Here is a 19349-nt window from a genome sequence, read left to right as displayed (position 1 = left end):
AAGTAGAACTCCTAGATATTCAAGCATGCATAGGTTAAATGCAGAATGTAATACTTAAATGCTGATGTCAATGCTTAATTAATAATTATTGTGTATATATCAGTGCCCAGAGAGCTTCAGATTTCATCTTGCATATTGGATCTTTGATACTGGATTTTCAGGCTTTGTCCACAGAAGCAGATTCTTCACACTGATTACTCTACAATCTGTTCTCCCACATGCTTATCATTGATGTCACTTTGGAAAATATTTAGAGTAAACAACAGTGAAAAGCCTGTGTAAGCAGCAGCACAGACATCTCAAATTTGTAATGAAGATTTTTCCATAACACTATGTATACTTATAACTTCTAATTTGTTAGATCCTGTTCGATAGTGTTTAATGCTAGAGAGGTCTTAGAAGTCCTTTCTTCTCAGGGCAAAGTTTAATTTCAGGTGTTTTTTCTGGAGACAACTTTTAAAGACAAGCATGGTACTTTGATGAATAGAGTCCTTTCATATGTACAGAGAGATGCAGATTTGGATAACATAAGTGCCTTTTTTTCAGAGGCACTCACCTGCTCTGGTTCAGTCTTCTCCACGTCTTTCCAAACAAGACAGTTGTGCAGTGGCAAGTCTATGAAGGTCCATAGGTGTCCCCTGCTTGGCTACAGATGGTGTCGAGAAATATTTTGCTTAACTTTAGACAACAAACAATTGTTTTAACAGCATGGGATTTATGGCTGTCTCCATGCACAGCCAACAGAAAGTTCTCAAATCTTTGGGGCCTCTGCTTCTCAGTGTACTCATTGTAATGGCACTTCAACCACTCCCTCAGAAGTGGCAGGTTTTAGATACTGACATGCTACACACCCAGCGGTACTGAGCTCTCTTTGTTGTGTAAAAGAAAACACTGCTTTTCCCCTGGGTAGCTTGGGTGTAGTCTACCTGTTGTTACGCTTCAGGAAAGTATTTGCAAGAGGGGAGATGCCCTGACTTCGCTTTTGCAACCTGTTTGTTGTCTCTGTATCGCTACCTTCAGGAACAGAAGTCCTTCCTGTTGTTCATTCTTTAAAGATACAGGAAAATGTAGAAGATATAACTTGCTTTTTTAATTTAAAAAAGATAAACAAAAGAACAACCATCACTACCAACAAACAAACAAACCTCCCCCACCACCCCCACCCCCCCCCCCCCAGAAAATGGAGCAGCGTACCATTCTGGATGTGGAAGGAGGGGAGGAAGCGCTGAACACAAAACTAAAATCTGAACTAGCTAATGCTATGGCAAAGAACCAATACAGAGTCAATAAAGTCCCATGACTCCAGTAGCTCTTGATGCCTCTGGCAAGTTACATACTTAGCAGAGCCAAGGATCAGTGTTATCTTTCAGTAAAGCATCACTGAACAAAAATCAGGACACATTTTAGCCAGACATGTTGCAAATGTAGCTTCAGACCACCCAAGCTACAGGCATGAGGCTGTAGTCGAAATGTACTGTTCCTTCTAATCTGAAACAGTTTTCCTTTCCACTACTTACAAACCCCTCTATCCAATGGTGTTGGATATGAACCTTACTGGGATGTAAGAACAGTCTTTCTTTTTATGGTTTTGAACAAGAATTCCCAGTCATCTTGATGTAGTTAAAAATTGTCATTTGAAAAAATAATCAGATTCACTTATCTACCTATCCAGTGGGTAGCCCTGCACCAAATCTTTGAATTAGTCACTTCTTCCAGGAACTAGAGGACTTCAAGGCATTTTTCTTGTGTTTTGGGGTGGGTTTTTTTCAGCCTTCATCACTGTGAAAACAGATATTCACTTCCTGGGAAATATTCCAGTGCAAAGACTTAAATTACTGAGCCCTTTGTTTTGTGTCTTGCCCAGAGTTAGAAATTACATAGAGGTTGTATGGATGTGCCTCCAGGGATTTGTCACTCTTCTCTGCTTGGGTAAAGCAGTCTAACTATCTGAACTTTGTCTGTTCCCAGAACTTTTCCTACTTAAAATCATAGTGACTTGTCATCCATTTTTTCTTAAATCCCCTATGTACAACAGATATAAAACCTCTTGCTAGTTACTGAGGTGATCTGCACCTGATGGTTAAACCCTACCACAGAATCAAAGGAAGACCATAGCTAACATGCCTGGGCTGGGCCTTTTGCATCCCTTTGTCAATGTTGTCTCTGTGTTATCATCAGGAAGAGGAACTAAGTGTCTGCAGCTCTTGGAGAGTAGTTAGGGAGAAGGGGAGGAGAGAGGTATTTGTTACATGATTTTGGTGGGTTCAGGTTTGTCCTTACAAACAATCTGAATATATTTGATACTAAACTCCATCAGTAAATATCTTATTCAAATAAAATATTTCTGATGTGGGTTTTTTTAGGCTCAAACTTCTGCAGTTTTTGAAAATACATGCAGCACTCTTTCTGTTTATCATCCAATTAAGTGAATTTCTGATTGTGAAGAGGACTTTCTGCTTCAGTGCATAAAACCACTACTACATTTTCTTTCTCTGCTATTCAAAAAACATCAAGAAACACAGAAATAATGTGTCTCTCTTTATAGAGCTGTAACTCCTCTGTAAACCACTGAAGTGATGATTTCGTAGGAATCTGCTCTGTATCAGTCCCACACTTAAGTGAACATTAATCAGTTTCTGAATGATATTGCCATGTCTCCAAGTTTAAATACAGGACAAATTGTTTTGAACTTTAAAACCCAGTGAAGAAGTATTGAAGCTCTATATGTGTTCTTGAGATTCTTGCTTCACATGCAGAGAGTTGTAAACTTTAAAATCTCAGAAACATTAATGAAAGGGTTAAAAAGGTTTGTAGATCAGGTGTGGCTTTAAGGCATTGCAAATAAGGAAACACAAAACCGGTCTTATAAATAGAAATGTATTTCTATCCCAGTTTGATATGTCTCACTATTGTTATCTTATTTTTTTCCTGACAAAGACTGCATCAACTATCCCTCATCACATCATAACTGCACAGCATTTTTATCTCTTCTCCAGTCCCCAAAACATGCTAGATTTCAGCAAAGTATTTCTTAAAGAAGCAGCAGGACTTCTGTGAACTTAGAAAATCGTCTTTAAGTACTGAATTTCCTTAAATATCTGTATAACCTTCTAACCAAGCACCACAGCAATATCCTGTGTTCAGAGCCAAGCTTTATTTTCATTTTTGGTTGCTTATCTTTTTTTAACTTTTTTTTAGTAGTAGTACATGGTCGTTATGCATGGGTTTAACCAGCTGGATTCCACTATACAGTGGCCTTGCTGTTCCAACATGTCAGAGTAACTTTTCCTGTTGTTTTTCCACCTTCCACCTAATTTGAATATTGAAACTTTATGTTGAAATTTTGGAACATTTGTCATGAATGTTTGTCTTTCTGCTGTCTACTGACATTAGGCTTAACTCTGAGAACAGCAATATTATGTAATCTTTGTGTAGCCAGTCTGCTCCACAGGGAGTCTGTGCTCATCTGGAATAGGATGGACTAAGAAATCAAGGGAATAGTGTTCAGCTTGGATGCTTTAAGTATACAGCTTGTCAGAAGTTGCCTTTTTTCTTTTAAGCGTTGCAAGATACTGTGTTTAAATGTGGTTCCTTTTTTCCTTTCATTTTGCTTTGATCAGCTCAGACCTGTTTCAGTTGAGAGCAAAAAAAAATTCAGTAGCAGTTAGAGTATCAACAGTGAAGCAGTAAATTTAATGATGTTAGAAATTATGAGAACATAGTAAACTAAAGAACTATCATCTCATTATAGGAAGACTCTGATGCATTGCTGTATTACTTCATCACTGTACACAAAGAACAAAGATTTGGTTGGTTATTTGTGAAAGGAACCATGTCTGTCTGCTTGGAGCCATCAGCATGTATTCAATGTTAAAATATTGCTATGAGTAACGTTAACTCTTGGTGTTTCGTAATACCAAGAAACCTCTTGATTTTTGTATTTCTTTGATTTCATTGATGTCCATATTAGTTTGCCTTATGTATTTAGAGATCAGTCCAGGTATCCCATGCTTTGAAAAAAATAATTAATATTGAGTATGGTGGAACAGGAGTACTAATTAAATTACTAGGTATGTATTCTTGTAGCACACCCTAATACCTGTGAAATAAGATTATGACAGCTTTTTTATTCAGACTTGAGAATTAGTGAAATTCCATATAAGACAAGCTTTAAGGGTATTTTTTGTATCTCCCAGAGACTCCAGAATATTCTTTTTTTTTTACTCTTTAGGTACTGTTATGTTCTTCTATGCCCAGTGATATGGGAATTAGTTATAGAAAAAAGTATATTAGAAGGGGCCAGAGCTAACACACTGGCAAACAATTTCAGAGTTTTCTGTTTTTTCAACCCATTTCCCTTCAGAAACCTATTGTTCCCCTTCTTAAACCTGTGCATTAACTTGATTTATGCTTCCACAGTGAAGATGAGAAACCGTTTGGGCATCCGAAGTAATTTCTCTTGGATAACAAAAGTTTCTGAAGTTTTCATGTGAAGAGTGTCTTTTAAAAGCCTAATTAAGAACAATGTCTGTTGTAGTTTATAACCACAAATAATGTATGTTTCTTACAGTAAGTAGAATAACCATAGAGCAGAGATAGTACTCACTTAGTAATTTATATCCTAAATTAAACAAGTCTTGTTTAAGTCAAGCTTCTTGACCCTAACTTCTGTAGAAAAACATCAGAATCTATATGCATGAATGAAACAATTAACACCTTGGAATATATTCAGACAGATCTCATTGTGTTGTTCGTTGTCACCTTTCAAAACTTTTATGAGCCTTCTAATGGATCACATCTGTAACAGTACAAATGCAAGCCAGTAAGCTTTGGATTCCTCTTTTTAAACTATGTGAACTATAGAAGCAATTTTTAGCATGTACTGACTGATCCTCCAAAAACTTGCATAAACATGTTAGCACTTCTTTTAACTTCTTCCTATATATTCCCCTTTCTATGTTGCTTCATTTTTATTTCCCCCTCCTTTATTTCCATGATGACCAATTGTGGTCCAAAACATGATTATTTTTTTAGGGTGCTCTGGTATGTGTGCCAGCATTTCAGGATCCTCTGTTGTCCACCAGAATTGCTCACATAAAAAATACGAAGCCTGAAAGGCTCACTGAAGGAATCCTTTACACCACAGAAACTTCAAGGTGTGTAATTGGCATGCAAGGATGGGAATTGATCCATGGATATAAAAGCAGAAGGACTATTCTGATCATTTTGCCTAACCTCCTGTGCAGGGCAAGTTACGGTCCTTTCCTGGTGAATTAAATAAGAAAACTCATCCTTGATTTATTTGGTTAATTGCCTTGCATGTTAATAACGTGTGTTTCTAGTCACATGGTTAAAAATGTCCAATTTTTTTCTGTCCAGCTTCAGTTTCAATATATTGTTTATGACCAGGAGCTCTGTGTTTCTTCACGTTGGTGTCTATAGACTAAAATTCAGGTACACCTTTTTCTTTCCATGAATGTTCTGAGAGATAAGTAGTAAAACCTCGTTTTCCAGACCTTAGTAATTTGCTTAGCTATCTGCTGCACTTTTGAGGCTTTTCATAAATTTCACACATCAGAATCAAGTACAGTTATAGCAGAGATGCCATCAGTGCCAACTACAGAGATGACAGTCTGCTTGCTTGTGTTGATATCCAGCAGTTTTATTAGGCAATTTAACCATAATGCTACCCTGAGGATTCCAGACATTTCAAGTTACTACTTCCCTGGCCAGAGTCCCTCTTCCTGCATGCAATTTCCTCACTTCTAAAGGTGTGACTAAATTTTTGGAGTTCTAAAATGCATATTTGGTGTGTGATCTCAGCTGAGTGAGCTGTTCTTACGGGTTTGTCAGTGACTTACTTTCCATTATTTTTCACTCCTCCACATTTTGTGCCATCTGAAAAATTTATGAGTAATTACTTTATGCTTTCTTCCAGATCATTAACAATCATTTTGAATAGCATAGGGCTAGATGATGATCACTGCAAGACCACCTTGAGAAACAGATATTTGATGACTCACTGTGGGGAAATTACATTTTGTAACACACCAGTTAAATCCATCAAACATTGATCTCATAGTGTTCTAGTTTCTTAATCAAAATGCCACTGCTATATCAAATGACACACAATAAATTCCAACATCACTATCACGTTGTTCCACTAAACTTGTAGTCTCATTAAGATGTCAAGTTAGTTTGATAGTTACCATAAATCCTTGTTGATTGACATTAATTACATATCCTTACTTTATTAATCAAGTACCTTATTAGCTATTTATTCTATCCAGTGCTGGTATCAGGCTTACATGCCTATAATTACCTAGATTGCCTCTTGTAAAGCTGCCCAAAACTATGGCATATGTGGTTCTGTTCCTGTCCAGTGCTCTGTTTTAAATCATCACTAGATGTGGAGTATTACTTTGTTTTGCCACCTATGTATTTTCTAAGGAGGAGCAGAGATGGGGAGCAACACTGAAAACAGTGCCTATGGGATTTTGGAATAGCTTAAAAAGGTGCTGTGATTGTTTTAGGGTCATTTTTTTCTAGGCCTTTAAATTCATGTCCTTAACAGCAATTACAGATTGAAAATGCTTATTTTAGCACTTGATTAGTGAAGAAAGAAAGAGGGAACTTGACTTTTCATAGTATTTAAAGATCTTTAATATGTTTTGGAAGTATTTGCATTGTAGTCACAAATTATTTCAATTCCCCTTTTTTTATCCTCAGTTACCTCCTTAGGAAACTGTAATTAGATTTTTGTTTTTACAGATATTCTTAAAGTAACCTCATTCTGGAGTAGATCAATTTTTACTTTATAAAGAAATTATGTTATTCCACTTCTTAGTGCAGAAAAATCAATGATAGGTAAAAACTGAATTATAAAATAGAATTAATTCTCTACAGGGACACAAAAAGTTAAATTACTTAAAGCTTTTAAAATTAAGACCTATTCTCATTTGAAAAAATAATTAAAAATTGAGTATTTATTCACACTTTCCCATTGTAGAAATACAGTATTTCTACATATATTGGACATTTTTTATCGGCCACAAATGTGGTCTGCATCAGAGCCCACCACCAGCAAACATAATATGTATGACTTAAAAAAAATCATCATTTATAACTGACTACTCTGACTGTTTCTTTAAGAAACTTTTTAAACCAATGCATTATTTTTGACACCATAAAAATCCTGAAACTGAGATCAAGCCACATCTTTGTATCTGTTCTTCGGTTTTCTGATGTCACCAAGAGAGTAAGGAGCTGATAATATTTCTTTTGAAAAAAAAGGAATTATGTAGATGTTCTGGCAAATGTGGAGGAACTTATGCATTTGTACTATGCTGAAGGGTCTCAAAGTTTAGCTCATCTTGTGTGTGTTGCAACAACCATTTCTATTTACAGGTGGGGAAATGTCACAAGTTTTTAGAAGATCAAACAAAATATGCTGAAGATTATAATGCTTCCTTCAAACAGATCCTTTGCTCTTTGATGTTGTTCAGAAGTTGCTAACACTGTCATTGGCGGGTGGGGAGGAAGCTTCTGCTCATTATTTCTTGAATCCATGGTTCAGTTCCAGAAAAACTTATCTGAAAGTATGAGCATTATGCACGCTTTCAGAGAAATTTTTTCAATGTTTTATTCTGTGTTTGTATGAGCCACTGCTTTGCATGATTGTGCTCAGCTACTCGGCTTAGCTGGTCCTTCAGAATTGCCTTCTAAAAATAACTTCACATCTCATTCAATGATAGAGTTCTTGAGAATTTCTCTAGGTAGTGTAGATGCTTCATCAGTTGATGAGAGAGTTTCAGGTGAGCTGAAGATTTGTCCTGTATCAGGAATCAGTGAGAGCTGGCAAGACTGATACCTTAGGTTAAGAAGTCAATAGCTTTTCTTCAAATGTGATGCCCCTAGATTCGCTGAAAAATAAGTTTTATACATCTTTTATAAGTGATCTCTTTTATATCCTTCTTGAGACCGTCAGTAACAAGAACTCAATGTTATGGAAAGTGAGCAGAGCACAGCTTGTGTTCATTTGACATAGATCATTCACAGCCCTTGAAATCCCATTGAATATGTTGAAAGGCAGACAGCATTTGCAAACCAAAACTGAATATAAATGCACCTGTAAAATTTTAAAGAAATTTTACTTTTGGAAATGTCTGAAAAACACACTGTTTATGCACTGCAGGAAGGACCTCTGTACCCATGCTGTGTTGGCTGACACTCTGATTATAGCATCCCTGTTTTGGCTTTAGCACTGTGGCTGGACCATGGATTTTTTCCCAGTTATTGTGACAACCACATGGAGATTCCTCTTTGCGCGATACATGATTTAATTGCAGAACTCCCTTCCATGATATATTGTGAAAGTTATAATGGGTTAAAAAGGTGATGAACTAATGGAAGAGAAGTCATATAATTACAGACTGGTTTGGGTTGGAAGGGACCTTGAAGACCATCTAAGTTACAACCCCCTGCCATAGGCAGGGACACCCCCCACTAGACCAGGTTGCCCAAAGCCCCATCCAGCCTGGCCTTGAGCACTGCCAGGGAGGGGGCAACCACAGCTGCTCTGGGCAGCCTTGTCTAGTGTTTCACTGCACTCACAGGGAAGAACTTTTTTCCCTAAAGTAAAGAAGTTCTTCCTAAGTCCACTGAAAACAATTAAACATGAAGATACCCTTTCTGTTTTATGAAATCTCTGAGCCACAAATTGCTGGAGCTTGGAAACATGTTCTAGGTAAATACCCTGTTAGGTTTGTCCTGTGTGGTGTGTTTTACATTGGCTTTTTAACATGGTTTCTAGGTGCCTACTGTTAACTTCTGAGACAAGTTATTGGACAAGCAGGGCTGCTCTATGGTCTAGTGTGGCCATATTCCTGAAATAACCAAATGTTATCAGAACATTTCTTGGAGAAGCCAGATATTTTAAGACTGAGATATATAGGATAAACATTGCCAATATGTTTGTCACAATCTATATGGAGGGTCAGTTTTTTAAATTTACACTCTGTGTGTACAAATGTATGTATTTCTTGAGTCTTAATTGTACCTATCATGAATATTAAAAGAATGTAGACTCCAAATTGAGTATATTGTGTTCTGATGCCAGGGAGAAATGTAAGGAAAAAGTTGTGGGGCTCCTACTGATCTGTTATTGCCATAATGCAGTCCTGAGCCTAATAGTGAGAGCAGTGTTAAGGTTGCTCTATTTATTTTGTATGTTGTTCCACGAGTCATTTCCATGTATTATTTTGGGGGATTATATTCTGTGCATTTGAGCCATTAGAGTTTTAGAGGCATTCAGGGACCTAAATAAATTTGGAGGCAGTAATTGAAGCATATGAACAAAATGCTGTTATATTACAGATTCACAGAATTTTAGGGGTTGGACGGGACCTTCAGAGGTCAATGCCAACCCCCCACTCCCCCCACTAAAGCAGGCTCCCTAGGAGCCAGGTAGAAACAGACAAACAAGAAGATCCAATAGAATCTTCTCCAAAGTTCAGACCTGCTCTTTTTTTCTTTTCACACAGCTTATTTTATACATATTTTTTGCATGTGTTGTAGTAGTGTGTCTATTGTATTCAGGAATAGGTTTTTGTAATTCAGAGGATTTCAGTAACACTGTCACTGAATCTTTTGTTTCTCACTGCACATGACACACAAACAATATGCCTCTGTCTGCAGTTGCAGAAAATTTATTACTGGTGATTGAAACCTTGGATTTCCACTGAAGCATGTAACATGTTCTTGCAGTCATCTATCAGCAATCAAACCAGGTGAAGGTGATTTTGTTAGGGTACAGTATGGTTTCTTAGGGCTCTCTTCTCAAATGTCAGGCAGCATTTATATGGAGCACCATTTTTTCATTCAGATCTGGCAAGTGCTGCTGCTGGGTGTTTAACAACTGTGTCGTTTTGCAGGCTGACGTGCAATGTGATATATTCTGTTAGATCTAAAAGCTGCTGTAAAATTTACCTTGGCGTAAAATCTGTCTCCCTCTTCTAGTTTCCATGCTCGATGTGCCAATTTGAGATTCTAAAATGTGAAGGCATTAGGTTTTGACTAACAATTGTCTACTCTATTTTTGGTCTAGCTGTATCTAAGAGATCATGCCTGTAACTGATTTGGGATCAGTTTGTAAACTCCTCAATTTGTGCCTTCTGCTTCTGTGCATACAGTTTCTGGAAATAAGCTCACTTTTACAAATCAGAACTAAATTTAACATAAGCATGCACTGTTATAGGATGTGGTGGTGTGAGATAGTGCAGTCAATGGCATCACTCATGAGCTTCTTTCATCAGGGGCTTGGAGGTTGGAAGCTCTCCTACAAATGATGGGCTCTGTCTGTCATGGTTCATGTGATTACAGTGGGCGGTTCTTGAATAATCACTATCAGAAATGCCTGGATTCTCTTAGTAGTGTAACTATACAGGCTCATGTTTTCAGTATACAACATGTGCTTCTAGCTAAGAGAAGTCAGATATGAGCAAAACCTCTGTTATCTTGAGTCTAGGAAGTTGAAACTGTAATAAAGAATTTCTTTCTGATTCTGTTTTCTGCCTTAAAGTGTCTTCTGGAGTTGGGGCATTAAAGCATATACCCAGCTTCAGATATATGAATAGCCTTCTGAAGTTAACACTGCTCTATGATTTAAGCACCTGCCCTAATGGGATAGGACATTAATTTGAATATGTGATAAGTAACTGAATAAATAAATAAAAATGGCTTACCTGAAGCTCTTACAGCATCATTAGAAATACTCAGTATTTTGACCTTTTTGCTGGGAGGATGCTAAGAAGTCCAATATTTCCTTTCCTTCAGCACAGTGGATCTTTAGAAATGTAGGGTTAAGAAAACCTCACACCACAACTACTTAATAACATGTTATCCATATCCACATGCTGGTTTTGACATGATGCATTGCAACAGTTCTCTTCCAAACTTTTGTGAAATCTCATGTGTCTGAGTAATACATCTCCTGGTATGTTGTACAGTGTATCACATCCTTTAAATGTTTGGGGCATTCTGAAATGAAATGTTTGAGTTTTTCTACTGTGATAATTCAGTGTAGGTGGACAAAGTAACTGCAGTTATGAATTGTTCTTAAAAGCCATACATGCTTAAACTGCAGCCAGGAAATGAGGAAAGTCTTCCAGTACAAAGTGGGTTTCATCCTTTTGATGCATGAGGCTGTTTCATGCTCCTGCTACCCCACTGTTGCAACATCAGAACCAGGGCAGGCAGATTCAAGTTGCATCATGGATTTTATTGTTAGAGGCTTTAAAGAAAAGTGACATACTTCTCATGCCTGCATGGTAATTACTAAGAAATAACTTCTCATTGAGCACCACAGAAACATTAGGAGAAGCTGCAATTGTGCATAGCTTGTTCTTCTCAAGCAAAAAAATACTGGCCCCATGTAAATTTGTGGTTGTAAAAGCAGGAAAAAGTAACAAAATTAACTTTCGGAGTTAGCTATTAAAGGTGCTGTGACTTTTATATTTTGTAGAGGTGATATCCACAAACAGGTTGATTTCTGGAAGTTTATCTTAAACCCTAGTAGGCAATAGTGTATTGCTTGCAGGAGTGCTAACCTGTCCATATGGATTTGCTGTGCTGACTTAATTCAGGTGTTACTGGAGGATTTCTATAGCTGGAGTTCTGTGACATGCTCCTTCCGCTAATTTTTTAGCTCAGGGAAACCTGACCTAAAAAATTTGTGCAGTTTATTTAAATTTTAATGTAAAAATATTTAGTTTTCTAAGTAGCTGTAAAAGTCATGACTGTTCTTTGAAAATATATAGAAATAAATATGCCAAGTGTATGAACAAGAGGAGAACATTCTGGAAAACATTGGGTCCATATTATCTCCCCTCATCACCACCCCATCCATCAGCCAACAAAAATCCCAAGAAAAAAACAACAAATCAAATCAAACAAAAAACCCCCAACAAACTTCTGAAATAGCTGCATCCCTTCTCCCCCAGCCCACCAAAAAAGTAGCAAAGATCAGAAGGTTCAAACCTCTTAAAAACAAATAACCCACCTGTATAAGCACAATATGTGCCACTGCATTGAATGTAACACAGTTTCCCCTCTTACCACGTATGTTTTGGTTTTATTTTAAAGACTTTAAAATGTCATGAATGTCAGATATTGAGTTACTTTTGAATATATTTAACTAGTGCTTCTTGAGGGCCTGTTTCTCATTTTGGTTTTGGGAAAGCTCGTGTGATCAGGAGAGGCTCAGCATAAACAGTGCAGGTTACCTAGGAGATGGCTTACTAGAGCAAAAAGACATTTCTTATGGGGAAAAAAAATCATTCTTGCATAAAATGGTCCTCTTTTTTTTTTTTTTTTTCCCTGCTTGTAGACAAACTCAGGTTGTTCTTAGCAACTTTAAATGGACTTGTTGCCTGTTTAGGTTTCGACCAGGGATTTTTAGTGTACCTGTTAGGAATCAGAGTTAGATATTAGTTCAGATCCCTACATGTATGAGAGTGACACAGTTGGAATTGTCTTTCAGTCTCAAGAAAACAGTAGTGTGTTATATCTGGGACATCATGCAGTCTGCTAATTTCTGTTGTCCCTTCTTGTGTTTCCTCAAGGGGAAGAGAAAATTTCATTTGGCACTCAGAGTGTTACTGGTGTGCCAGCCTTCAACAAGGTAAATGCACAGCCCACATCATCTTCTTGGTACCAGAGGCCTGAACCAGTGTGGTTTAGAGGGAGTCTGTGCCTCTCTGGAATTAATTTCCATTGAGGACATTGTCTTTTGATGTACATTAAATGTTCGCTGCTTGTTTTATCCAGTCTGTGGAGAAAAGGGTACTTTACCTGTGAAGTTAAAGCACGAGAGTACCACCATCCCTGCTGGGCTTGTGGCTGACACCGCTCTGTGTGTTCAGAATGTGGGGGACCTCCATTTGGGTATAGGTTTTTGCAGGTGGTAAGCTTGAGTATAGTATTGTCTCTAAGCTGTACTGCCCTGGGTTCCAATCCCAGAATTCCATGCTAGTTAAGCATTTTGCATGATGGGCTCAATAAAATCTGGAGCACGAGAACTAGGTATTTGTGTCTGCAAGGACACATACCCACTCTCCTGAGAGCTGAGGTAGGAGTGCTGTGTGAAGAGACGAATGTCAGTTTTCCGCTTTCTGTGTAAAAGTGCGTGTTTTCCAAGGTTTTGCCAGGGTAAGTCCTATTATGGATCTGGGGAAAGTGACTGGGAATGTTACTTGTCATATTAAGGACTCCTTTGCTAGGGTAGGTAGTGTTTTAGATGTTGACAGGTTTTGTTTCCTCAAGACTGGGTTGTAGTGTGATAGTGGTTAAAGGAGTTCAAACCGTTAACATGTAAAGGGGGTAAGGCAAAGCAAAAGAAAAAACCCCATATCTGATACCCAGTTGTAACCTGAGATTGGAAGGGTGCCTTTATAGAATTTACATGCCTGCCCATTCAAATGAAGTGTGTATGTGTTACAGAGAAATCTGTTTCTCATTTTAACTACCACTGAAGGGATTATTTTATGCAATGTACTTATCCAAGGTCTCCCTACATGTGTATTACATATTCATGAACGTATAGGCTGTGTGATGGAAAGTTTGTTTTTCAAGTTGGCTTGCCAAGTGAACATTGCTGCTATTAAATGGGATAATACCTGTGCAGAGATAATAGCAGTCAGGGAACCAAAGGCAGTGATAGGTGCATGGCAGTGTCTGTCAAACTCTGTTTAGTTGCTTATGCCATCTATGGGAGAATATTGGAGTCTGGAAAAAGATTTGTCAAAACAAATGTTGCAATAGACCTGTTGTGTTTGTATGAACACAACATTTGTGAGGCCAAATTCATCTTGTTGACTCAGTTACCTCTGCAAGCTGTACATCCTACATAGGGAACTTGAGTGAAACCGATGAGTAACTCTGCATTTGACTGTGCCTCCGCATACCTGTAAGTTCAGGCAGCTTTAATTTCCACCAGTCATTTTGCTGGAGGGCTGTCAGTGCTCTGGGCAGTGTGAGTTAGTGGCTCTTTGTGTGAACACTGTCATGCCACTCAGTGCCTTGAATTCCGCTGTATTTACAGCACTGGTGGCTCGGCAGGGTGTGTTTGAAATCTTGTGAATAAGGGAATGCACCTGAACAGGTGGTTTTGTTTGATGCCCCTGTTAATGCCTGTGTTTCTGGTTTTCCGTTATTTCTCCAGTAACCTGTTACAAGGCAATGATTTTGGTCATGCATCTGCATCTTTTAAATTACCACTTTTTCTACAGTGCTTTCTATAGGTAGAAACATCCTTAGTAAAATCAGGGAGCTGAAAGTGTTTTGCGATGGAGAAGGGTAGAAGGGTCCTGCCCACAGTCACCTGCCTGGTGAGAAGGCCAGAGGAAATCGCACTAGGAAATAGCACTGGTTAGGAAGAAAATATGTTTCCAGGAGAGAGATGCAAACTCTCTTACTGCTCCTAGGATGACCACAAGTTCTGCACACCTCAAGGCCAAAGGGCATGGTACAGTAAATCTTTAGGTCTTATGTTTTCCCAGTGCCCAAAACCACGGATGCAAACCATGTACTTTGAACTGTGCCTGGCTGACCCCACTACTAAGCTTTCTTTGTGAGAGATGCTGGCTGGCATGATCTCAAGCATGTCAGGGACCTTGCTAACACTGTGTCTGTACAAATGACTCTCTTCAATCACCCAGAATTGCTCTTGAATATTCTTTAACAGTAAGCTGTTTGCTAGCATGACTATAGCCTTACTTTCTCTGGATACAACTTTTTTAGTTAGGAAAAGCCATTTTTTTTTCCTGTTTGTTATTATAATGACATTGTAAATAGATAAAGGTTTGCTGAGGAAACCAGATGAAATCACTTTACTCAAAACAGTTCATCAAGACACCATCAGCTTTAATGTAAAGCTACGCAAATAGTCATCTACACTCAATAATGTCTATGTATTAAATGGCCTGAAAGGAAGTATGTCCACATCTTTCTGGTTTTAATAATAGAAAATGCCTTTTCAAATCAGCTATGCTGTCAAATAGTGATAAATGTTGGCTTCTTTTGTGCTGGTATGAACGTGAAATAGGTTTGTTGTGTTAAATGCTTGTTTAAATTATTTGCTATGATTTTTTTTTTCAGATTTCTTATGCTAGAAACTATAGGTAAGAGTACGATTGCAACACTTTTTTTTTTTTTTCTCTAGTAAGTTTATACAGGAGCTAATGGATTTCGCAGTGACATGTTTTCTAATTCATCTTGCATATATATTGCTCCTAGCTCATTTGTATATATTACACGTTGAAGAAAAAGAAACCAATACCCCCTAGTCCTCCCACCCCAAAAAAACCCCAAAACCCAAACAGCAGCAGCAATGAATATCATGCAAAACACCAGAGACAAAATTCATTTTACTGGATCTCTTTCAGGGTGGAGAGTGGTTTTTTTGTTTATCCCCTCTGCTTGCATCATTTACTGCAGCCCTCTAACTTTCAAGAATATTTAGTAACTTCTAAGAATCTCCGTGGAAAAATTTTGCTAGACTTTAGCCTATAATGACATTTAACTACATGGTGGTATATTCAGCTGTATAACAATGTTCTATGTGTTGGTTTGGGTTTTTTAATGTATGAGTCGTGCAAAACACCGGACACTTGTATTTCCTAAGTTTGAAGTAACGAATCATTAATCCATTCAAAATCGTAATGGGATTGTGAGGTTTTTCTACTAGATATAGTTCAAATTTTGCTTTTTAGAACATTATCAAAATGCTTATCTCACTAATGAAACATCTTTATCTCATTTCACAGAAATGGAAGTAACAGCAGTAATGTTCCCTGTGTAAGGGATTATGAACAGATTATACTTAGCTGAAACCAATTAAAATTTACTAAGCATGTACATAGCCCTCTTACCTGCTTGGACGATGGCAACACAAATCAACTATTTGTTTCAGTCTATTCATGTGACTATATTTAACATTATTCCCCATTTTCTATTCAGCTCATATTTGGGGTATCATGCAGGCTTTTTGTTTTATGAAAGCTTCAGTTCATGTGATAAAGCACAAATATTCCATCCAACTGTGTAGTCCCTAAGTAAAAGGTTTGAACCAGAAATCCAGGAGAGAGAAAAAAAATCTAAACAGACACATCTACTCTGACCACCAGAAAACCTGGAAAATAATTATTGGAAAAACATTGCAGAATTTCCCTAAGCCTTTGGGTTTATTGTGCCTTGCTGTATGTAGCTTAGACATTACCAGACATTAGATGCTGTGTGACACAAGACCTACTCTTTAAAACCTTTGTGAAAAGGATACTATTAGAAGATAAACCCTAATAATTCAGTAGACTTTGATTAAGACTTAAGGACAGCATAGCTATAGGTGTGATAACAGAATGCATAGTCATTGTAAAGAGCATGCTTCAAAAGAAAAGCAAGAAGCTGCTGGGTGGCAAATAGACTTCAAAAAACGCATTGCCTAATCAATGAACATTCAGGAGGTGCCAAACATTTGTTAGTACATTTTTGAGTATTCAGAGCATAAAGCAAGCATATTGTATATGGAGGGAAAATATAACACTTCTGCCATTTCCTTCCTTTCCTTCTCTCACTGTTCCCAACATAACTGGGCAGTGTCTTGGCTGGTTTGTTCTCATTCATACCCTAATCTATGTCAGGCATTGGAAAGGTGGCAGAACAAACTGCCCAATTTTTCAAAGACGAGACACAGAAATGAGGCAAAGAGCTACTCCTGTAGTATTACTGCCTAATTCTGTCTGCCCAGTGTCCTCACATAAACACTGATACTCCCTCTGAGGCAGTCTTCATGCCAAATGAAAGATGTCCTAGTACCTTTCAGATATGTTACAGGCTTGTAGGTTAATGGACGGATGTGTTGCACTAGCAAGCAAATGATATTAGCTGAAGGCTGAAAACCTAAACCCAAAAATAATTCTTTTTTTCTTTTTTCTTTAAGATGGCTGTTGAGTTAAAAATATCTTTTTTCCAAAGCTTTGAACCTGACCAGTTCCTTTGATATTGAGATGGACAAAATTTAAATGTTTAAGTCATAATAGGCTCATATGGATGAGAATCTACAGCATATATTGCAGAAATGCAGCAGTATTTGCAGACTAAGTTATGAAATCGGTCATATATATAATACTCATAAAAAGTAACGGTCAGTTAAAGAAATTAAGTTAGATATATGTGATTTGTTTTCTCTGTGGGCTTTTCTCTGAAGCTCAAGATATGATTCTTTGGAGACCTTACAATGTAATGTCACGGGCAATATTTACAGATCAAGTATGGGAATACTGTTTCTTATCCATTTTTTGTAGTAATTTTGAATTCTTGATAACTGTCTTTACTCCAAGTGCCTGTTAGCGTGATTAGAAAAGAAACAAATCACTCAAACCTGTAATTACAAACAACTTTTCATGCCATAAGAAGCAAAGACTAAGGAACTGATATTGTATAGTATTTGAGTTTCCTTCCCTCCCTAAGCCCTTTTTCACATAAAAATTCAAACCTGATTGCCAGAGGAAATTAAGCTCAAAGTAAAGGATTGATTCTCTACAGGAAACACTTGATAACAAATTTAAACAGTTGGATTCTACTTTAAAAAAGGCTGATGGGAAAGTTTAAGTCCTAGAAATCAGCACTAATGTTCAGGATATGATGATTATAATACATTCTAAGTAGCTACTCTGTGACTGAGACTTCCTCTGTGGCTCAAGTAATTCAAAGGAACTTTTTCAAAATAAACTGTTTCATACATACTAAATCCAACTGAACAAATTCAAAGAACAATTTGGGTTGGGCTCCAGGGGCTGGTCTAGGTAATTTAATCTTCCTGACAACTTCAGTCTTGGTTCAGCCCAGTTAGTGTTAAGCAGAGATTGTATTTCTAAATGAAACACAGTTGAATGAAGGAGCAGAGGGGAAGGGTAGAGTTTGCATTCTTCCAAGTCAAGGGAGGTATAAACCTTTCACATAATTTTATATGAAAGCATGGCCCTTCTCATTGGAATGTTGTTCACTTACAGCTATCTTACCATAACTTTACATATCATGGACTGTACCCATGACATGATAGGTATATATTTCAGGTGATTGGCTAAATATTTATAGGAAATTTGATAGTGCTGTAAAGTAACAGTCCAGTCAAAGTCTTTAGACAAGAAAGCCAATGAGAAGTGCTGTGGTTAAACATGAGAAGTCAGTTTCATGCAGAGTACTTTCCTGAGTGTTTGAAATAATTCTGGGTGGGGGTAGCAGCAGCTAAGGGATTGTTGTGGTTTAACCTAGCCAGTAGCTAAGCACAATGCAGCTGCTTGCTCACCATTTTCCTCCCTTGCTCAGAAGGGGAGGGGGAGAACAATAAAAAAAACCAAACCCTTGTGGGTTGAGATAAGTGTAATAGGATGACAAAAGATGATCGTAAAACAACAGCAACTATTAAAAAACCCCAGGTGATGCACGAATGCAATTGCTGACCACATGTGGAATGGAAAAATCCAAGCTGATGCCCAGTCTGTTTCCAAGTAGCAATCCCACCTCTTGGCTAGCCTCCCCAGTTATCATAGTCATCATGATTGGAAAAAACCTTCAAGATCATCAAGTCCACCACTGTAACCTCTAAACAATATCCCAAAGTGAAACCATGTCTCAAAGCAAGAGTTATCTAGAACGTGATGTTCTGTGGCAGGGAATGTCCTTTGGCCAGTCTGGGCCAGCTGTCCTGGCTGTGCTCTCCCAGCTTCTTGGGCACCTGCCAGGGTGTGGGAAGCTGAAAAGTCCTTGACAGTCTAGATGCTGCAGCTACCTAGGAACACCTAAAACATCAGTGTGTTATTGATGTTGTTCTCGGACTAAATGCAAAACACAGCACTATACCATCTACTAGAAAGAACTCTCTCAGCCAGAACCAGGGTAAGGATTCCCTAAGTGTTTGTGCTCTCTGCTTCTACTTTGTCTTTTCTACTAGATAAAGAAAGAAGAATACATGATAGGTACTACATTTCTTGTTGCTTTTTTTAGGATCAAAAGTCCTGCAAAACTATAGCTGCATGTTATCTCCACAGGCCAGATGTCATTACAACCTTGTATAGTTGATAATCCATCATACTAGCTATTTGAATCTTAATTATATCTATCTGTTTTTTTTAGATTTTTATACAAATTATTAACTGAAAAGTAATAACTTTTGGGGTCTTCTTGTAGTGTAGACATCAGATATGTAAGCTCTATGCCCCATTGTGTGAAAACGTCCATATTGATATAAATAACTGTAAATCATATATGTGATGACTCCCTTAGAAATAGTAAAA

The 19349-nt window shown here is 37.7% G+C and overlaps 1 protein-coding gene across 1 annotated transcript in view; it reads left to right on the top strand.

Annotated features, from left to right (window-relative positions):
* Positions 1–19349, top strand: part of PRKN (parkin RBR E3 ubiquitin protein ligase) — a gene marked incomplete at its 5' end in the record, with an annotated part of 579674 nt that overhangs the window by 192372 nt on the left and 367953 nt on the right.

This window comes from Gallinula chloropus (genome assembly GCF_964237585.1).
Source record: "Gallinula chloropus genome assembly, chromosome: 3".
Taxonomy (NCBI): Eukaryota; Metazoa; Chordata; class Aves; order Gruiformes; family Rallidae; genus Gallinula; species Gallinula chloropus.
The sequence above is the reverse complement of the archived record's forward strand: the minus strand, read 5'-3'. Positions and strand labels throughout refer to the sequence as shown.